The following is a 5627-nucleotide window of genomic DNA, read 5'->3' on the forward strand; positions in this document are numbered from 1 at the left end:
ACACGGTTTCACTTCCAATATTATCAAATGTGTCCAAAATAAGAAAGTTGTCGAGTACAAGAGTCATGATGCACATATCATTATGCAATACTTGTTACAAATTGCTGTGAAAAAAGCATTGAAGCCTGAAGTTGCGACTTCGTTAATAAGACTTGTTGAGTTTTTTAGAGGTATATTGTGACGACCTCAACTCCGGGGTCAAGAGTTGATATTATGAATAATAATAAAATAGAAATATAATATAATCAAACTCACAATATTACATAACCACGACCCCCTTACCAAGACATTTTTTAGGTTTAAGTATGAACTAGGTTACTTAATTATTACACCACTGATTATATAAATAAGTCTGATACAAATATACTTTTATTGCACCTCAACAGACCTAACATCTGGTCTAACTCAAACTACCTCATTGGATCCAAATAGAGGAGGAGCTTACACTCTTCCCTGACTACGGTTAGCAATAGATCTTCTAGCAGGCACTCGATCTCTAGGCATCTGAAATATATATACAGAATTTTGCAAGTATGAGCTATCAATTGCTCAACAATACCAATATATGAATAAACAGAATATTAAAATTTATGCTAAACAGTTATGGGAACTGAAATAATAAAATCATTCATGCTTAAAACCAAGAAAAACTGTATATCATCAAAACTAGCATGCTCTCTAAAACATAACGTAAATCATGCGCTACTTAAATACCAGAGTTCAAGTTTAGCATGCTATTTCCATTTTCCAAATCATTTATTCCATTACAGGAACCAAAACCAAAACCATTTGTTCCACCACAAAAATAATCAGATATATTGGACGTTCACATGTGAAGATAGCTTATCAGTCTTTCAACACTGACAGCTCTAGGCGGCCATCCAGAATATGTGTTACAGAACTTAGAGAATAGCTAGGTCTCTATCACGCTGGACTAATCGGTTAAAACAATGTGCATAACCGACTTAGCCCATTACGCTTCCACGCTGGGCCGTTACCGAATAATGGGTCTCTTACGCAACTCCAATATCTGATTCCTTTTATCCTGTTTTCAAATTTAGTTATACCTATCTCTTTAAAACAATTTTCATCACAAAATTTAACATCACATTTCCAAACATTTTCCAATGTCAACCACAATTTTGAGATAGGTATTTCAATAAGTTACTTTTCCCCTAAAGCATGATTTAGAAAGTCAAATAAGCTTTTTTAAATAACAGGGGGATACGTAACTTAAAACATTTTGTTCCGGTACGAAATTCAAATCAACAGTTTATTCATATAGCTTATTGAACCATAAAAGATATGGTGAGAGGTACCTGCCTTGTAGAGCTTTAACTACGGAACGCTAGGTTATCCTTAGCCCAACTTCGGGGCTTGGGTCTTTCGACTGGAACCTACAGAATCGAAATACCCTAAATTAGACGATAATTTATGCTTGACATATCCTCACTATCAATTCTACTCTTATAATATCAAAACCCGACTTGTACTTATACGTATTATACCAACACGTAAAAACAGATAGGGCTCATGTACTTTGAAATTTGGTTCAGTAATTATTTTTGGAAATTACGTATAACCGTTGTTACAGAAAATATGGTCACACTCACAGGACTCTTTTTGCAAAATATTTCACCGAGTGACATCACTTATAAATTTATTACACATGACAGGTTTCAAATCACTTTTTAAAAAATATTCCATCATGATACGAAAGTAATTTTCGTAAAATATTTTATAAACATATATTTATATACTCGATTTGTACTTCCGATAATTACAGGATGCATTCCCGTATTTTCGAAATTAAATAATTTCTTGAAAATCGAGCAGCATTTCCTCTATTTATCGGACTATCAGTCGATATCATATCGACACAAATTAACCATTATCAACACAATTCACATAAACTAGTCCGTCGACAACTTTATATAATTTACCGAGACGACCAATTTAAATTACGGAAATAATTTTATGAAATAATATTTTATAATTTGTCGGTTATCACATCACGGTCAACTTATCGAAATTCATTGCTTACGGTGGAAAAATTCGGTTGTACCCGTTTTACTTCAGGTTTCCAAGGCAAATTTCACCGATAAAATTTTGGAATAATCCAAAAATTAAAAATTAGCGAATCAAGAAGACTTTATTCGAATTTTTCTTTTTACCAAAATTAAACAGGAATTCGAACCGCAACACAGAACCACAACCAACACAACAGACACAACACAACACACACACAATGCACACAACACGCACACCCGGTCACCTCGCCGGAAAGGAAACCGGCGGCAACCGGGAAAGAGAAAAACACAGGCGGCACAACAGAAAAATACAGGGCAACAATTACCTGGAACAAGGTAATAAGAAAGATGAGGAAGGAAGGAAGAACGGGAGGGATTGAGGGAGAGAGTGAGAGATTAACAGGGAGAAATCGAGTGAATACAGAGAGTCTCGAGAGGAGAGAAATCTAGAGAGATGAGGGTGAGGGACTATGTCTGTATGTATATTAATGTTCTGTTTTTATATTTTTTTCTTTCTAACCAAAGCATTCCACGTAGCTGCAAAAGCAGGACACACATGACACGTATCTGTGGTTTCTGATAAAAACTGGACGCGTGTTTTACCCCGGTAGCCTGGTTTCGTTCCGCGTTTTACATTTTAACAAACCAATTTGCGGGTGAAAGTAACCCAAAAAATTACTGAAATAATTTTAAAATTCCTGAAATAATTGAAAACTAATAAAAAATAAATTTCTAATTTTTTTAAATCATTTGTGAATTTAACATTGGACCCGGAATTAAATAAAATCAGAAAATCATTTAGGGCTAAATAATTGATGAAATATTATTTTCTAAATTTTCTAAATCTCTATAAATAATTATTAAATTATGAAGCCATGAAAATAATTTTAAAGATGATATCAATATTTATGAAAATAAATCTTGAATAAGATCCCTTTTTAGAGCAGAAACAAAATAATACGACTCAACAATTAATAGGATAATTCTGAACACAACTGAGTCACACATAATCAATATTTAACACAACCCATAGATGGAAGAATCATAACATATTTTATTTATTTAATATTCATATTTTAATAATACAACAGATCGTTATATATATGTTCCAAGGTAACTGAGGTGGATGATGTAAAGAAGCTGCAGAAGATAATTATCAAAATATTATTGTCGACTTGAAATTAATTTCCCACCAGCCTTCTTCGACATCATGGTGCATTTACCAGTTCATTTATGTAATAAAATTGAACTTGGTGGTCCAGTTCACCAGAGATGGATGTACTCAATTGAGAGGTACCTAGGTAAATTAAAGCGATATGTTCGTAATAAGAGTCAGCCAAAAGGCTCAATAGCGGAAGGATACTTGGCAGATGAATGTGTAAGATTTTGTGCAAGTTTCTAGGCAATGACGAAATCAGTTCACTGAATGAGTTTGTCATCAGAAATCATGAAACCAGTAGATATCCAATTCTTTCAAGGAGGAACCAGAAAGGGAAAGCTTATCAATTGCATTATGATATATAGACTGCAGTTCATCGATATATATTGATTAGCTATGATGACAAGGAAGTAGAGGCACTAATAAAGTAAGTCCTAGAATCCTAGTTCAATTTTGTTAATTTAAGTAATTATTACTAACTTCATTTAAATAAGTTAACATACTGTATATTTCTATATTATAGGAAACATCGTTCATTATTTGACAAAAATGCAAAGTCGAACAAGTACAAAGAGCAAGAATACACACAGATGAAGTCTGCGAGTAATGAAATTGGAAAAAAAATAGAATATTTTGAGGGAAATTACGTCCTTGGCGAGAGGTCCTAAACGATTAGCTAAACGGTTCAGAGGTTATGTAGTAAATGGGTATAGGCTCCATACGAAAAGTAGATATAATAAGTGCATAACACAAAATAGCGGTGTTTATCTAACATCATTAAACACCAGTTTCGCTGGTGTAAAGGACCAAAAACCAACAACCGGGGAGGTTACATATTATGGTTCGATTGAAAAAATAATTGAGGTTGACTACTGGGGCTGTTTTGATATGGTTTTTAGGTGTACCTGGTGTGCTGATGAGAAGTTTTCTTTAGGTTTTACTCAGGTAAACTTTAACAGGGTTGTTAAAAAAATGACCCTTTTGTCATGTCAACACAAGTCCATCAAGTGTTTTACATTCAAGACACAGTTGAAAATCATATTCATTATCCTATTAAGAAGTTGTCAACAGAGTTCGATGATTCACACAACGAGAGTAGAGAAATAAAGATGACATAAATGGGCAGTTTGCACATGATAGGAGCTTTCCAATTATTGAAAACCAAGATGATGAAGCAAGATGGTTTAGGGATGATGTCCCAACAAAATAAATTCCGATTGGAGAATTCCAGAAGTGAAAAATTAACATATATTAGCTTGTAAAATTTAGGGTTTTACCTGAATTGTTTATTTTAAGGATTGTGCTTGGATTTAAATGGATTGTTTCCCTGTTTTTGCAATTGATGATCTTTAGTTTTGTATAATTTAAGAATTGTTCTTAATTCCAATTGGTCATTGTTATTTTGTTTAATTTTCTTGCTCATTGTTTTAATAATTTATGTTTGACTTTTTTTTCAATTAAAGTAGATTATGAGTTATAATATGATATTATAATTTTAGGATGGGAGGTGAAATTTTGCTCATTGTAATTTAATTTTCTTACTCCTTATTTTAATATTTTGTTTATGTTTCTTGCTCCCTATTTTTTTGAGTAAATTAGATTACAATTTTAGTATGTGCGACAAACTAATCATTTTTGGAATTTATAATTGCAGGATGGAGGTGACTTTATGGCCTTTCATTTGCATCACAAGGGTGAGTTCCACAAAAATAATTATCTTGGTGGGTTAGTAAATACAGTGAAGGATTTCGAGCTTGATGTCTTCTCATATTCGGAACTGATGGAGTGGGTCAACCAACTTGGCTATAAAAAAATTGGAGGAATATATGTGCGAAAAGAGGAAAATAGTGATGGTTGGGAATTTTTTACTGATGACGCTTTTTTAAATGAATATACTGTAAGAAGTGAGGTTTCTAAACTAGACTTGTTTATCGACTGCGATGTTGATAACAATGTACCGACAATGTGTCGAATGCAACCTCATGTCATTGTAAGGCCAAAAAGAAGCCCTGTTAAACCAAAAGTGGACAATCCTAAAAAGCTTCAGTTTGTGACATTAAAGGATATCAATGAAGAGGAGACCTAGAAGATGAACAAGTCACGGAAGAAAACACAATCTACATACAAAGTTTCAAAAGCAGTTGTGACAGAGAAGAAATCTGAATCTGAACTGATGGGAATGGTAGAATATATGAAAAGATTTCAAATTCCTGATATAAATAATAATTTGGGGGAAGGAACTGGTGAAGTTCAATAGACTGAACATAGTGGATTAAATGCTTATGAATGCGAAGAAATAAAAATGTTGAGGAGAATAAGAAGAAAATAAAAGAACTTGGGATAACCCGATGGACTAAAAATGATCAAAAAGAAAAATATGAGGCCCAAGATACAGAGTGATGAAGATGAAAGCGAATATTGCTGCCCATAAAAGGATT

The 5627-nt window shown here is 33.2% G+C and overlaps 1 long non-coding RNA gene across 1 annotated transcript; it reads right to left on the reverse strand.

The window, feature by feature from the left end:
* Window positions 1-277: 277 nt before the first annotated feature.
* On the reverse strand, window positions 278-2491 carry LOC141662049 (uncharacterized). Its single transcript, XR_012550231.1, has 3 exons — window positions 2357-2491; window positions 1324-1397; window positions 278-504 (listed from the first exon to the last, which is right to left on the reverse strand). It is a non-coding gene; the product is annotated as an uncharacterized LOC141662049 (long non-coding RNA).
* Window positions 2492-5627: the final 3136 nt, after the last annotated feature.

The sequence above is a fragment of the Apium graveolens genome, chromosome 5 (genome assembly GCF_009905375.1).
Source record: "Apium graveolens cultivar Ventura chromosome 5, ASM990537v1, whole genome shotgun sequence".
In the NCBI taxonomy this organism is placed as follows: Eukaryota; Viridiplantae; Streptophyta; class Magnoliopsida; order Apiales; family Apiaceae; genus Apium; species Apium graveolens.